Source organism: Siphateles boraxobius, unplaced genomic scaffold, assembly GCF_051911475.1.
Source record: "Siphateles boraxobius isolate OS27281-9 unplaced genomic scaffold, OSU_SipBor_1 99, whole genome shotgun sequence".
Taxonomy (NCBI): Eukaryota; Metazoa; Chordata; class Actinopteri; order Cypriniformes; family Leuciscidae; genus Siphateles; species Siphateles boraxobius.
This window is the reverse complement of record NW_027509229.1, coordinates 3,684,136-3,702,720: the sequence shown is the minus strand read 5'-3', so window position 1 is coordinate 3,702,720 and position 18,585 is coordinate 3,684,136. Positions and strand designations below refer to the sequence as shown.

The 18,585-nt window shown below is 48.9% G+C and overlaps 1 long non-coding RNA gene across 2 annotated transcripts; it reads left to right on the top strand.

The window, feature by feature from the left end:
* The first annotated feature begins 1,531 nt into the window (after window positions 1-1,531).
* On the top strand, window positions 1,532-3,725 carry LOC143733381 (uncharacterized). 2 transcript variants are annotated; one of them, XR_013201336.1, is made up of 5 exons: window positions 1,558-1,604; window positions 1,696-1,752; window positions 2,263-2,347; window positions 2,733-2,796; window positions 3,667-3,725. It is a non-coding gene; the product is annotated as an uncharacterized LOC143733381 (long non-coding RNA). The 2 variants fall into 2 exon arrangements; XR_013201337.1 differs by lacking the exon at window positions 1,696-1,752 and having other exon boundaries at window positions 1,532-1,604.
* The last annotated feature ends 14,860 nt before the right edge of the window (window positions 3,726-18,585 follow it).

The window sequence follows — 18,585 nt, the reverse complement described above, 5'->3', positions numbered from 1 at the left end:
AGAGTTCAGCTCTCTGTCTCGGAGAGAGTCTACGGGGATTGGGGATCCTGCAAAGGTAGTGCAGGATGCGCCTCACAACCCCAAGGCAAACAAGGTGCATGTAATCAAGAACAAAAGAGCCGACACATGGGATTCCTGCTCTGATCAGTGGTGTCTCCCCATTCTGGTGTTTTGCTCTGTACGCCACCTGGCTGAACTTCTCATCTGTCCTGCTAGGGGATGTATCCTTGCTGTTGAACACTATTTTGCCCAACCATTCTCCCTCCTCTTCACACCTCTCACAGCTGTAGTATCCAGTGTGGTATATTATATTTTTCAAGAAAGCTCTTGCTGGAGCATCACAGATAAAGGCTTTTATTTGAAACTGTATGACATTTCCATTGTGTTGGATTCCATTTTCCCTGAGCCTCTTGATTTCTTCTACCAGGTCTTGGACATAGTCTTCCAATGGTTCAGGTGGCCAGTCCTACTGGTGGCCTAACGGCGATGTTTTTGTCAACTGACAACGATACCACTGTAGCGCGAGAGCGACTGAGGTACGAAATTGAGCAGGTGAACAAGCTGAACGCAAATACGTCCTTGTTGATACTTGGAAAGGAAGGAAAAATCTGTACGCACGTCAGCCTGTTATGTCCTCATATCTCCTCTCCTTTTCACTCCGGCAAATCGGAAAATCCGGAAAAATCACATTCCTGAGAATAGGCTACATTTGAGTCGTTATAGGCTCTGGTAATTATGGAGCATAATAGGAATCAAAAAAATTATCAGGGAGGAAAAATATGAGGGGGCACGTGCCCCCTCACTTTGAATGGGCATGACGCCACTGGCACTGATACCCCAGGTAACACAGTATGTTGTGACGACGTCGTCAGTTAGTCGTCGTTTGGTCAGCGTGACATTACTTTATGACAACATTGTGAGGACGTCGGGGTAAAGTTCCATTTTTTATAATCTTGGCTAGCGTTCCAGAAAACGTTCCAGACGTTCAAAAGACGTCGCTAGTTTATCCCATGGAAACATTGTAAAGACGTGGTCAACTGGTCACCAGATAACTTAATAAAATCTTGGATGAATTAAGTACATTTCCCATATAATATCCAAATGGCATATCACTAAGATAATACTTGTAACGCAATTTTCTGGAAAGTTATCTGGAGACCAGTTGACAACGTCGCTACAACGTTCGAGATCTCCATGGGATAAACTAGCGACGTCTTTTGAGGACGTGCCCACAACTTTTCTGGAACGTTAGCCAAGATAAAAAATGGAAACTGTACCACGATGTGTCCTCACAACATTTTATATGTAGAGAGAGGCGCGTTGTTATAGCGAATACAACCCCGACAGGCTGATTAGGACCCCGACGCGAAGCTGTACATCCCGCTTATTACATGGCTCCTAACAAATAAATATAGAATTTGACACAAAATATTGATTTTAAAAAGGAGTTTATTGATTTAAAAACAATTGTATAGCTTTTAGTCCGGAAGTCCGGTTAGAATCCATGGCAACGTTCTGTTTTTCATGGCAACGGTGTGTTATATTTGGACGTGTGTTAATTCATATCATCCTTTACAGGAGTATTACATTTTCACTACTTTCAGGTGGTGTAAGTCTCTAAAATCACACAAATAATACGTACAACTGTTCCTGACAGTTTTATTGACACACATCTGTTGAATATGTACTTTATAGAAATAGTTTAGTGTCTTTGGAAAAAGTCCGTTAGCATCTCAACCGTTTTCAGAACCGGTAACGTTAAGTTAACTGTTAGGCTAACCTAAGCTCTTGTTTTTTAAAGTTTGGTCTTTTAATCTCATATTTATGTGTAGATGAGATTTTTTGTTAGTTTAAGATTTTGCTGGCAGTTGAATGGAGATGGTTCTCACTGCAGAACATGAAATCCACGGGGAGGAGTCGGATCCAGATCCAACTCCTCCCACCTTACATACACCTCAACCTACCCAACTCCGCCCCCTGATACCTAAACACACCCCTAATCCGTAAACCCAACCCTAATCCTAGCCATCTCCACCCCTTGGATCTTGATCCGACTCCTCCCCGTGGATCTCATGTACTGCATTGAGGTGCTACTGGTTGAATGGGTGATTGGAAGTTGGTTAATTTTTTAACCAACTGATTATTTAACATGCTGTTAGTCGATGACGTCACTGACACTGAGTGCAAAAAATATCTGAAACTAGTTCAAATGTGTTTTGATCATTCACGGTAAACAACTTGATAAAAATTCTGTTATTTTAGCAGCGACAAAATAACCTCTCTACAGAGGGGAAACTCCAAGATCTCAACATTTCTGAAGAAAGCTGCTGGCAGAGAAGAGAAACAGGTGAACTGACGAAGCTTAATGAATAACTTCATATCCATTTTCCCCCACAATATTTTTTGACCTATATCACCATACATCTGTTTTCTTCCTTTTTATTATCTCAAATTTACATTTTTATTCATTTAATTTATTTTAAGAAGGCTTTGACATCCAAATGTAAGTGACGCTATATGAGCAATATTAAATGAATAACTAAACCTAAAGCATAAATTCTGTTATCCTAAGAAATTATTTTCTTTATATTCGTCTTTCTCTTTTCTGCATTTCACCTCCGCTGTAGCTTCTTGCCTTTTAATAAACCTGCCATTTTTTATGCTAAATATTGTTGGCTCTTTGACAAATTGTTTCTGTTGATCTTCCATGATGATGCCCTGCACCATAGTAGAGCTGGAGCTGATCTCCTGTCGGACAACATCTCTTAAGGCGCTATGAACCACGGGACTAAGTTAGTAAGTAAAACCTCAAACATACTCTAATGTTCAAAAGTTTGGTGTTGGTACAATTTTTTGTCTTTGAAAGGAGTGTCTAATGCTCACCAAGACTGTATTTATTTGATCAAAAATACAGTAAAAACAATATTATTGTGAAATAATATTAAAATTTAAAATAACTGTTTACTATGTGAATATATTGTAAAATACAATGTATTCCTGTAATCAAAGCTGTATTTTCAGCATCATTGCTCCAGTCTTCAGTTTTACACGATCCTTCAGAAATCGTTCTGATACGATGCTCAAGAAACTTTTCTGATTATTATCAATTTTGAAAACAGTTCAGCTTCATGAAAACAGCTTCATGTTTTTGTGTACACTACAAATCAAACATTAGGGGTCAGTAAGAATTTTTTTTTTTTTTGGAAGACATTAATAGCAAGAATGCATTAAATTGATCAAAAGTGACAGTAAAGACTTTTATAATGTTATAAGATTTTTTAACTTTCAAACTTTTCTTTGAACTTTGTATTGTGGGAGTATTTGTATAAAGGCATCATGGTTTACACAAAAATCTGAAGCAGCACAACTGTTTTCAACACTGACAATAATCAGAAATGTTTTTGAGCATCAAATCATATTAGAATAATTTCTAACTGATCATGTGACACTGAAGCCTGAAGTAATGATGTTGCAAATTTAGCTTTGATCACAGGAATACATTTAATTTTAACATATTCACATAAACAGTTATTTTAAATTGTAATAAAGTTTCACATTTACTGTATTTTCGATCAAATAAATGCATCCTTGGTGAGCATAAAAGACTTTAAAAAAAAATGAAAAGCCATAGATTATCAACATTAATAAAGTACTCCTCTGTTTTAGCTGCCTAAGAAGGACGATGAGGTGACGGTGCAGCTAGCGATAAAGAAGAGGAGGAACACGCAAGTTAGACAATTTTATTATACCTTTCTATCAAAAAGCTATTAACCTGACTACAATAGTATGGTACAATTTATTTTTCAGCTTCCAGTGAATATAGAGATCGAGACCCTACTCCTATCCTTCCCTCAGAAGATCCTGCCCTCCGCTGGTGGGGTAAGAAAGAGACTCTTCCTCTTCTCTTACAGCTCTTCATCATCTCCCACTGCCTCCTCAACACTGTCTGAGAGAGTGTTTCTCACAGCTGAGACACAGCCAGGAATGACACATCTCAGATTCTCTCAGAGAAAGTTATCAAGCTCATTTTGAAGCTCCGAAAACTCTTGATGTATATTTGGGTGGGTGAAATAATACAGGAGTGAAGCTAGAAATCTATATTGTTTTTTTACATATCTTTACTCTTTATGAACACTTTTTGTATTATTTGTTTGCCTCAGAGAAGCTCAAGGACTATAGATCTTTGGCAATTGTCACATTGTTCAGATTTTGCTACTGGTAGTGAATCAATGAAGCACATCACCACCAGACATTTATAGCAGGACTCTCACAGGACACTCAGGAAACAATTTAACCTATTTCTGCAAATAAAATGAATAATAAAGAAACATCTGATTCTTATTTTATTTCTTTTTTATGTCTTTATTGCTTTTGCGCCAAAATAGAGAGTAGTGTCAATAAGAGTATTGGTAAGTTTCAGTTATAAAATCATTATTTAAATACACCCATCCCTAATGATAAGGCACTTTTTTCAATAAAAAGAATAATAGTTGGTTGCATTATTCATTGATTATGTTTTTTTGATTAATTAATTGACATGTTCTGTACTCATAACTTGTTAACACTTTACATGCTTAAAAAATCGTTAATTAATTAATTGACATGTTAATTAAATCAACGAGCGCGTGCTGCTCCTGTACCGTATACGCACCACATACACACTGCACACGGAGTATGTGTGAAAACACTGTAGCGCGTGCTGGTCCTGTACCGTATACACACCGCAACACACACCGCAACACACTGCACACAGAGTATGTGTGAAAACACTGTAGCGCGTGCTGCTCCTGTACCGCATACACACCGCATACACACTGCACACGGAGTATGTGTGAAAACACTGTAGCGCGTGCTGCTCCTGTACCGTATACGCACCGCAACACACACCGCATACACACTGCACACGGAGTATGTGTGAAAACACTGTAGCGCGTGCTGCTCCTGTACCGTATACACACCGCAACACACACCGCATACACACTGCACACGGAGTATGTGTGAAAACACTGTAGCGCGTGCTGCTCCTGTACCGCATACACACCGCATACACACTGCACACGGAGTATGTGTGAAAACACTGTAGCGCGTGCTGCTCCTGTACCGTATACGCACCGCAACACACACCGCATACACACTGCACACGGAGTATGTGTGAAAACACTGTAGCGCGTGCTGCTCCTGTACCGTATACACACCGCAACACACACCGCATACACACTGCACACGGAGTATGTGTGAAAACACTGTAGCGCGTGCTGCTCCTGTACCGTATACACACCGCATACACACTGCACACGGAGTATGTGTGAAAACACTGTAGCGCGTGCTGCTCCTGTACCGCATACACACCGCATACACACTGCACACGGAGTATGTGTGAAAACACTGTAGCGCGTGCTGCTCCTGTACCGCATACACACCGCATACACACTGCACACGGAGTATGTGTGAAAACACTGTAGCGCGTGCTGCTCCTGTACCGCATACACACCGCATACACACTGCACACGGAGTATGTGTGAAAACACTGTAGCGCGTGCTGCTCCTGTACCGTATACACACCGCAACACACACCGCATACACACTGCACACGGAGTATGTGTGAAAACACTGTAGCGCGTGCTGCTCCTGTACCGTATACACACCGCATACACACTGCACACGGAGTATGTGTGAAAACACTGTAGCGCGTGCTGCTCCTGTACCGCATACACACCGCATACACACTGCACACGGAGTATGTGTGAAAACACTGTAGCGCGTGCTGCTCCTGTACCGCATACACACCGCATACACACTGCACACGGAGTATGTGTGAAAACACTGTAGCGCGTGCTGCTCCTGTACCGTATACGCACCGCAACACACACCGCATACACACTGCACACGGAGTATGTGTGAAAACACTGTAGCGCGTGCTGCTCCTGTACCGTATACACACCGCAACACACACCGCATACACACTGCACACGGAGTATGTGTGAAAACACTGTAGCGCGTGCTGCTCCTGTACGTATACACACCGCAACACACACCGCATACACACTGCACACGGAGTATGTGTGAAAACACTGTAGCGCGTGCTGCTCCTGTACCGTATACACACCGCAACACACACCGCATACACACTGCACACGGAGTATGTGTGAAAACACTGTAGCGCGTGCTGCTCCTGTACCGTATACACACCGCAACACACACCGCATACACACTGCACACGGAGTATGTGTGAAAACACTGTAGCGCGTGCTGCTCCTGTACCGTATACACACCGCAACACACACCGCATACACACTGCACACGGAGTATGTGTGAAAACACTGTAGCGCGTGCTGGTCCTGTACCGTATACACACCGCAACACACACCGCATACACACTGCACACGGAGTATGTGTGAAAACACTGTAGCGCGTGCTGCTCCTGTACCGTATACGCACCGCAACACACACCACATACACACTGCACACGGAGTATGTGTGAAAACACTGTAGCGCGTGCTGCTCCTGTACCGTATACACACCGCAACACACACCGCATACACACTGCACACGGAGTATGTGTGAAAACACTGTAGCGCGTGCTGCTCCTGTACCGTATACGCACCGCAACACACACCACATACACACTGCACACGGAGTATGTGTGAAAACACTGTAGCGCGTGCTGCTCCTGTACCGTATACACACCGCAACACACACCGCATACACACTGCACACGGAGTATGTGTGAAAACACTGTAGCGCGTGCTGGTCCTGTACCGTATACACACCGCAACACACACCGCATACACACTGCACACGGAGTATGTGTGAAAACACTGTAGCGCGTGCTGCTCCTGTACCGTATACGCACCGCAACACACACCGCATACACACTGCACACGGAGTATGTGTGAAAACACTCTAGCGCGTGGTGCTCCTTTACTGTATACGCACCGCAACACACACCGCATACACACTGCACACGGAGTATGTGTGAAAACACTGTAGCGCGTGCTGCTCCTGTACCGTATACGCACCGCAACACACACCACATACACACTGCACACGGAGTATGTGTGAAAACACTGTAGCGCGTGCTGCTCCTGTACCGTATACGCACCGCAACACACACCACATACACACTGCACACGGAGTATGTGTGAAAACACTGTAGTGCGTGCTGCTCCTGTACCGTATACACACCGCAACACACACCGCATACACACTGCACACGGAGTATGTGTGAAAACACTGTAGCGCGTGCTGCTCCTGTACCGTATACGCACCGCAACACACACCGCATACAAACTGCACACGGAGTATGTGTGAAAACACTGTAGCGCGTGCTGCTCCTGTACCGTATACGCACCGCAACACACACCGCATACACACTGCACACGGAGTATGTGTGAAAACACTGTAGCGCGTGCTGCTCCTGTACCGTATACGCACCGCAACACACACCGCATACACACTGCACACGGAGTATGTGTGAAAACACTGTAGCGCGTGCTGCTCCTGTACCGTATACGCACCGCAACACACACCGCATACACACTGCACACGGAGTATGTGTGAAAACACTGTAGCGCGTGCTGCTCCTGTACCGTATACGCACCGCAACACACACCACATACACACTGCACACGGAGTATGTGTGAAAACACTGTAGCGCGTGCTGCTCCTGTACCGTATACGCACCGCAACACACACCGCATACACACTGCACACGGAGTATGTGTGAAAACACTGTAGCGCGTGCTGCTCCTGTACCGTATACACACCGCAACACACACCGCATACACACTGCACACGGAGTATGTGTGAAAACACTGTAGCGCGTGCTGCTCCTGTACCGTATACGCATTGCATACACACTGCACACGGAGTATGTGTGAAAACACTGTAGCGCGTGCTGCTCCTGTACCGTATACGCACCGCAACACACACCGCATACACACTGCACACGGAGTATGTGTGAAAACACTGTAGCGCGTGCTGCTCCTGTACCGTATACGCACGGCAACACACACCGCATACACACTGCACACGGAGTATGTGTGAAAACACTGTAGCGCGTGCTGCTCCTGTACCGTATACGCACCGCATACACACACCGCATACACACTGCACACGGAGTATGTGTGAAAACACTGTAGCGTGTGCTGCTCCTGTACCGTATACGCACCGCAACACACACCGCATACACACTGCACACGGAGTATGTGTGAAAACACTGTAGCGCGTGCTGCTCCTGTACCGTATACGCACCGCAACACACACCGCATACACACTGCACACGGAGTATGTGTGAAAACACTGTAGCGCGTGCTGCTCCTGTACCATATACACACCGCAACACACACTGCATACACACTGCACACGGAGTATGTGTGAAAACACTGTAGCGCGTGCTGCTCCTGTACCGTATACGCACCGCAACACACAACGCATACACACTGCACACGGAGTATGTGTGAAAACACTGTAGCGCGTGCTGCTCCTGTACCGTATACGCACCGCAACACACACCGCATACACACTGCACACGGAGTATGTGTGAAAACACTGTAGCGCGTGCTGCTCCTGTACCGTATACACACCGCAACACACACCGCATACACACTGCACACGGAGTATGTGTGAAAACACTGTAACGTGTGCTGCTCCTGTACCGTATACACACCGCAACACACACCGCATACACACTGCACACGGAATATGTGTGAAAACACTGTAGCGTGTGCTGCTCCTGTACCGTATACACACCGCAACACACACCGCATACACACTGCACACGGAGTATGTGTGAAAACACTGTAGCGCTTGCTGCTCCTGTACCGTATACACACCGCAACAAGCACCACATACACACTGCACACGGAGTATGTGTGAAAACACTGTAGCGCGTGCTGCTCCTGTACCGTATACGCACCGCAACACACACCGCATACACACTGCACACGGAGTATGTGTGAAAACACTCTAGCGCGTGCTGCTCCTGTACCGTATACGCACCGCAACACACACCGCATACACACTGCACACGGAGTATGGTGAAAACACTGTAGCGCGTGCTGCTCCTGTACCGTATACGCACCGCAACACACACCGCATACACACTGCACACGGAGTATGTGTGAAAACACTGTAGCGCGTGCTGCTCCTGTACCGTATACGCACCGCAACACACACCGCATACACACTGCACACGGAGTATGTGTGAAAACACTGTAGCGCGTGCTGCTCCTGTACCGTATACGCACCGCAACACACACCACATACACACCTCACACGGAGTATGGTGAAAACACTGTAGCGCGTGCTGCTCCTGTACCGTATACGCACCGCAACACACACCGCATACACACTGCACACGGAGTATGTGTGAAAACACTGTAGCGCGTGCTGCTCCTGTACCGTATACGCACCGCAACACACACCGCATACACACTGCACACGGAGTATGGTGAAAACACTGTAGCGCGTGCTGCTCCTGTACCGTATACGCACCGCAACACACACCGCATACACACTGCACACGGAGTATGTGTGAAAACACTGTAGCGCGTGCTGCTCCTGTACCGTATACGCACCGCAACACACACCGCATACACACTGCACACGGAGTATGGTGAAAACACTGTAGCGCGTGCTGCTCCTGTACCGTATACGCACCGCAACACACACCGCATACACACTGCACACGGAGTATGTGTGAAAACACTGTAGCGCGTGCTGCTCCTGTACCGTATACGCACCGCAACACACACCACATACACACTGCACACGGAGTATGTGTGAAAACACTGTAGCGCGTGCTGCTCCTGTACCGTATACGCACCGCAACACACACCACATACACACTGCACACGGAGTATGTGTGAAAACACTGTAGCGCGTGCTGCTCCTGTACCGTATACGCACCGCAACACACACCGCATACACACTGCACACGGAGTATGTGTGAAAACACTGTAGCGCGTGCTGCTCCTGTACCGTATACACACCGCAACAAGCACCACATACACACTGCACACGGAGTATGTGTGAAAACACTGTGGCGCACGCTGCTCCTGTACCGTATACGCACCGCAACACACACCGCATACACACTGCACACGGAGTATGTGTGTAAAAACTGTAGCGCGTGCTACTCCTGTACCGTATACTCACCGCAACACACACCGCATACACACTGCACACGGAGTATGTTTGAAAACACTTTAGCGCGTGCTGCTCCTGTACCGTATACTCACCGCAACACACACCGCATACACACTGCACACGGAGTATGTTTGAAAACACTTTAGCGCGTGCTGCTCCTGTACCGTATACTCACCGCAACACACACCGCATACACACTGCACACGGAGTATGTGTAAAAACACCGTAGCGCGTGCTGCTCCTCTACCGTATACACACCGCAACACACACCGCATACACACTGCACACGGAGTATGTGTGTAAACACTGTAGCGCGTGCTGCTCCTGTACCGTATACACACCGCAAAACACACCGCATACACACTGCACACGGAGTATGTGTGTAAAAACTGTAGCGCGTGCTACTCCTGTACCGTATACTCACCGCAACACACACCGCATACACACTGCACACGGAGTATGTTTGAAAACACTTTAGCGCGTGCTGCTCCTGTACCGTATACTCACCGCAACACACACCGCATACACACTGCACACGGAGTATGTTTGAAAACACTTTAGCGCGTGCTGCTCCTGTACCGTATACTCACCGCAACACACACCGCATACACACTGCACACGGAGTATGTGTAAAAACACCGTAGCGCGTGCTGCTCCTCTACCGTATACACACCGCAACACACACCGCATACACACTGCACACGGAGTATGTGTGTAAACACTGTAGCGCGTGCTGCTCCTGTACCGTATACACACCGCAACACACACCGCATACACACTGCACACGGAGTATGTGTGTAAACACTGTAGCGCGTGCTGCTCCTCTACCGTATACACACCGCAACACACACCGCATACACACTGCACACGGAGTATGTGTGTAAACACTGTAGCGCGTGCTGCTCCTGTACCGTATACACACCGCAACACACACCGCATACACACTGCACACGGAGTATGTGTAAAAACACCGTAGCGCGTGCTGCTCCTCTACCGTATACACACCGCAACACACACCGCATACACACTGCACACGGAGTATGTGTGTAAACACTTTAGCGCGTGCTGCTCCTGTACCGTATACTCACCGCAAAACACACCGCATACACACTGCACACGGAGTATGTTTGAAAACACTTTAGCGCGTGCTGCTCCTGTACCGTATACTCACCGCAACACACACCTTATACACACTGCACACGGAGTATGTGTGAAAACACTGTAGCGCGTGCTGCTCCTGTACCGTATACTCACCGCAACACACACCGCATACACACTGCACACGGAGTATGTGTAAAAACACCGTAGCGCGTGCTGCTCCTCTACCGTATACACACCGCAACACACACCGCATACACACTGCACACGGAGTATGTGTGTAAACACCGTAGCGCGTGCTGCTCCTGTACCGTATACACACCGCAAAACACACCGCATACACACTGCACACGGAGTATGTGTGAAAACACTGTAGCGCGTGCTGCTCCTGTACCGTATACTCACCGCAACACACACCGCATACACACTGCACACGGAGTATGTGTAAAAACACCGTAGCGCGTGCTGCTCCTCTACCGTATACACACCGCAACACACACCGCATACACACTGCACACGGAGTATGTGTGTAAACACCGTAGCGCGTGCTGCTCCTGTACCGTATACACACCGCAACACACACCGCATACACACTGCACACGGAGTATGTGTGAAAACACTGTAGCGCGTGCTGCTCCTGTACCGTATACTCACCGCAACACACACCACATACACACTGCACACGGAGTATGTTTGAAAACACTTTAGCGCGTGCTGCTCCTGTACCGTATACTCACCGCAACACACACCGCATACACACTGCACACGGAGTATGTGTAAAAACACCGTAGCGCGTGCTGCTCCTCTACCGTATACACACCGCAACACACACCGCATACACACTGCACACGGAGTATGTGTGTAAACACCGTAGCGCGTGCTGCTCCTGTACCGTATACACACCGCAACACACACCGCATACACACTGCACACGGAGTATGTGTAAAAACACTGTAGTGCGTGCTGCTCCTGTACCGTATACTCACCGCAACACACACCGCATACACACTGCACACGGAGTATGTGTAAAAACACCGTAGCGCGTGCTGCTCCTCTACCGTATACACACCGCAACACACACCGCATACACACTGCACACGGAGTATGTGTAAAAACACCGTAGCGCGTGCTGCTCCTGTACCGTATACACACCGCAACACACACCGCATACACACTGCACACGGAGTATGTGTAAAAACACTGTAGTGCGTGCTGCTCCTGTACCGTATACTCACCGCAACACACACCGCATACACACTGCACACGGAGTATGTGTAAAAACACTGTAGCGCGTGCTGCTCCTGTACCGTATACTCACCGCAACACACACCGCATACACACTGCACACGGAGTATGTTTGAAAACACTTTAGCGCGTGCTGCTCCTGTACCGTATACTCACCGCAACACACACCGCATACACACTGCACACGGAGTATGTGTGAAAACACTGTAGCGCGTGCTGCTCCTGTACCGTATAAGCACCGCAACACACACCGCATACACACTGCACACGGAGTATGTGTGAAAACACTGTAGCGCCTGCTGCTCCTGTACCGTATACACACCGCAACAAGCACCACATACACACTGCACACGGAGTATGTGTGAAAACACTGTGGCGCACGCTGCTCCTGTACCGTATACGCACTGCAACACACACCGCATACACACTGCACGCAGCGTATGTGTAAAAACACCGTAGCGCGTGCTGCTCCTCTACCGTATACACACCGCAACACACACCGCATACACACTGCACACGGAGTATGTGTGTAAACACTGTAGCGCGTGCTGCTCCTGTACCGTATACTCACCGCAACACACACCGCATACACACTGCACACGGAGTATGTTTGAAAACACTTTAGCGCGTGCTGCTCCTCTACCGTATACACACCGCAACACACACCGCATACACACTGCACACGGAGTATGTGTGTAAACACTGTAGCGCGTGCTGCTCCTGTACCGTATACTCACCGCAACACACACCGCATACACACTGCACACGGAGTATGTTTGAAAACACTGTAGCGCGTGCTGCTCCTGTACCGTATACGCACCGCAACACACACCGCATACACACTGCACACGGAGTATGTGTGAAAACACTGTACCGCGTGCTGCTCCTGTACCGTATACGCACCGCATACACACTGCACACGGAGTATGTGTGAAAACACTGTAGCGCGTGCTGCTCCTGTACCGTATACACACCGCAACACACTGCACACGGAGTATGTGTGAAAACAATGTAGCGCGTGCTGCTCCTGTACCGTATACTCACCGCAACACACACCGCATACACACTGCACACGGAGTATGTTTGAAAACACTGTAGCGCGTGCTGCTCCTGTACCGTATACGCACCGCATACACACACCGCATACACACTGCACACGGAGTATGTGTGAAAACACTGTAGCGCTTGCTGCTCCTGTACAGTATACACACCGCAACACACACCGCATACACACTGCACACGGAGTGTGTGTGAAAACACTGTAGCGCGTGCTGCTCCTGTACCGTATACTCACCGCAACACACACCGCATACACACTGCACACGGAGTGTGTGTGAAAACACTGTAGCGCGTGCTGCTCCTGTACCGTATACTCACCGCAACACACACCGCATACACACTGCACACGGAGTGTGTGTGAAAACACTGTAGCGCGTGCTGCTCCTGTACCGTATACTCACCGCAACACACACCGCATACACACTGCACACGGAGTGTGTGTGAAAACACTGTAGCGCGTGCTGCTCCTGTACCGTATACTCACCGCAACACACACCGCATACACACTGCACACGGAGTATGTGTAAAAACACCGTAGCGCGTGCTGCTCCTCTACCGTATACACACCGCAACACACACCGCATACACACTGCACACGGAGTATGTGTGTAAACACCGTAGCGCGTGCTGCTCCTGTACCGTATACACACCGCAACACACACCGCATACACACTGCACACGGAGTATGTGTAAAAACACTGTAGTGCGTGCTGCTCCTGTACCGTATACTCACCGCAACACACACCGCATACACACTGCACACGGAGTATGTGTAAAAACACCGTAGCGCGTGCTGCTCCTCTACCGTATACACACCGCAACACACACCGCATACACACTGCACACGGAGTATGTGTAAAAACACCGTAGCGCGTGCTGCTCCTGTACCGTATACACACCGCAACACACACCGCATACACACTGCACACGGAGTATGTGTAAAAACACTGTAGTGCGTGCTGCTCCTGTACCGTATACTCACCGCAACACACACCGCATACACACTGCACACGGAGTATGTGTAAAAACACTGTAGCGCGTGCTGCTCCTGTACCGTATACTCACCGCAACACACACCGCATACACACTGCACACGGAGTATGTTTGAAAACACTTTAGCGCGTGCTGCTCCTGTACCGTATACTCACCGCAACACACACCGCATACACACTGCACACGGAGTATGTGTGAAAACACTGTAGCGCGTGCTGCTCCTGTACCGTATAAGCACCGCAACACACACCGCATACACACTGCACACGGAGTATGTGTGAAAACACTGTAGCGCCTGCTGCTCCTGTACCGTATACACACCGCAACAAGCACCACATACACACTGCACACGGAGTATGTGTGAAAACACTGTGGCGCACGCTGCTCCTGTACCGTATACGCACTGCAACACACACCGCATACACACTGCACGCAGCGTATGTGTAAAAACACCGTAGCGCGTGCTGCTCCTCTACCGTATACACACCGCAACACACACCGCATACACACTGCACACGGAGTATGTGTGTAAACACTGTAGCGCGTGCTGCTCCTGTACCGTATACTCACCGCAACACACACCGCATACACACTGCACACGGAGTATGTTTGAAAACACTTTAGCGCGTGCTGCTCCTCTACCGTATACACACCGCAACACACACCGCATACACACTGCACACGGAGTATGTGTGTAAACACTGTAGCGCGTGCTGCTCCTGTACCGTATACTCACCGCAACACACACCGCATACACACTGCACACGGAGTATGTTTGAAAACACTGTAGCGCGTGCTGCTCCTGTACCGTATACGCACCGCAACACACACCGCATACACACTGCACACGGAGTATGTGTGAAAACACTGTACCGCGTGCTGCTCCTGTACCGTATACGCACCGCATACACACTGCACACGGAGTATGTGTGAAAACACTGTAGCGCGTGCTGCTCCTGTACCGTATACACACCGCAACACACTGCACACGGAGTATGTGTGAAAACAATGTAGCGCGTGCTGCTCCTGTACCGTATACTCACCGCAACACACACCGCATACACACTGCACACGGAGTATGTTTGAAAACACTGTAGCGCGTGCTGCTCCTGTACCGTATACGCACCGCATACACACACCGCATACACACTGCACACGGAGTATGTGTGAAAACACTGTAGCGCTTGCTGCTCCTGTACAGTATACACACCGCAACACACACCGCATACACACTGCACACGGAGTGTGTGTGAAAACACTGTAGCGCGTGCTGCTCCTGTACCGTATACTCACCGCAACACACACCGCATACACACTGCACACGGAGTGTGTGTGAAAACACTGTAGCGCGTGCTGCTCCTGTACCGTATACTCACCGCAACACACACCGCATACACACTGCACACGGAGTGTGTGTGAAAACACTGTAGCGCGTGCTGCTCCTGTACCGTATACTCACCGCAACACACACCGCATACACACTGCACACGGAGTGTGTGTGAAAACACTGTAGCGCGTGCTGCTCCTGTACCGTATACTCACCGCAACACACACCGCATACACACTGCACACGGAGTGTGTGTGAAAACACTGTAGCGCGTGCTGCTCCTGTACCGTATACACACCGCAACAAGCACCACATACACACTGCACACGGAGTATGTGTGAAAACACTGTAGCGCGTGCTGCTCCTGTACCGTATACTCACCGCAACACACACCGCATACACACTGCACACGGAGTGTGTGTGAAAACACTGTAGCGCGTGCTGCTCCTGTACCGTATACTCACCGCAACACACACCGCATACACACTGCACACGGAGTATGTGTGAAAACACTGTAGCGCGTGCTGCTCCTGTACCGTATACTCACCGCAACACACACCGCATACACACTGCACACGGAGTGTGTGTGAAAACACTGTAGCGCGTGCTGCTCCTGTACCGTATACTCACCGCAACACACACCGCATACACACTGCACACGGAGTGTGTGTGAAAAAACTGTAGCGCGTGCTGCTCCTGTACCGTATACTCACCGCAACACACACCGCATACACACTGCACACGGAGTGTGTGTGAAAACACTGTAGCGCGTGCTGCTCCTGTACCGTATACACACCGCAACAAGCACCACATACACACTGCACACGGAGTATGTGTGAAAACACTGTAGCGCGTGCTGCTCCTGTACCGTATACTCACCGCAACACACACCGCATACACACTGCACACGGAGTGTGTGTGAAAACACTGTAGCGCGTGCTGCTCCTGTACCGTATACTCACCGCAACACACACCGCATACACACTGCACACGGAGTATGTGTGAAAACACTGTAGCGCGTGCTGCTCCTGTACCGTATACACACCGCAACAAACACCGCATACACACTGCACACGGAGTATGTGTGAAAACACCGTAGCGCGTGCTGCTCCTGTACCGTATACTCACCGCAACACACACCGCATACACTGCACACGGAGTATGTGTGAAAACACTGTAGCGTGTGCTGTTCCTGTACCGTATACACACCGCAACAAGCACCACATACACACTGCACACGGAGTATGTGTGAAAACACCGTAGAGCGTGCTGCTCCTGTACCGTATACACACCGCAACAAACACCGCATACACACTGCACACGGAGTATGTGTGAAAACACTGTAGCGCGTGCTGCTCCTGTACCGTATACACACCGCAACACACTGCACACGGAGTATGTGTGAAAACACTGTAGCGCGGTGCTGCTCCTGTACCGTATACGCACCGCATATACACACCGCATACACACTGCACACAGAGTATGTGTGAAAACACTGTAGCGCGTGCTGCTCCTGTACCGTATACACACCGCAACACACTGCACACGGAGTATGTGTGAAAACACTCTAGCGCGTGCTGCTCCTGTACCGTATACTCACCGCAACACACACCGCATACACACTGCACACGGAGTATGTGTGAAAACACTGTAGCGCGTGCTGCTCCTGTACCGTATACACACCGCAACACACTGCACACGGAGTATGTGTGAAAACACTGTAGCGCGTGCTGCTCCTGTACCGTATACGCACCGCATATACACACCGCATACACACTGCACACAGAGTTTGTGTGAAAACACTGTAGTGCGTGCTGCTCCTGTACCGTATACGCACCGCAACACACACTGCATACACACTGCACACGGAGTATGTGTGAAAACACTGTAGCGCGTGCTGCTCCTGTACCGTATACGCACCGTATACACACTGCACACGGAGTATGTGTGAAAACACTGTAGCGCGTGCTGCTCCTGTACCGTATACACACCGCAACACACACCGCATACACACTGCACACGGAGTATGTTTGAAAACACCGTAGCGCGTGCTGCTCCTGTACCGTATACACACCGCAACAAGCACCACATACACACTGCACACGGAGTATGTGTGAAAACACTGTAGCGCGTGCTGCTCCTGTACCGTATACTCACCGCAACACACACCGCATACACACTGCACACGGAGTGTGTGTGAAAACACTGTAGCGCGTGCTGCTCCTGTACCGTATACTCACCGCAACACACACCGCATACACACTGCACACGGAGTATGTGTGAAAACACTGTAGCGCGTGCTGCTCCTGTACCGTATACTCACCGCAACACACACCGCATACACACTGCACACGGAGTGTGTGTGAAAACACTGTAGCGCGTGCTGCTCCTGTACCGTATACTCACCGCAACACACACCGCATACACACTGCACACGGAGTGTGTGTGAAAACACTGTAGCGCGTGCTGCTCCTGTACCGTATACACACCGCAACACACACCGCATACACACTGCACACGGAGTATGTTTGAAAACACCGTAGCGCGTGCTGCTCCTGTACCGTATACACACCGCAACAAGCACCACATACACACTGCACACGGAGTATGTGTGAAAACACTGTAGCGCGCGCTGCTCCTGTACCGTATACGCACCGCAACACACACCGCATACACACTGCACACGGAGTATGTGTGAAAATACTGTAGCGCGT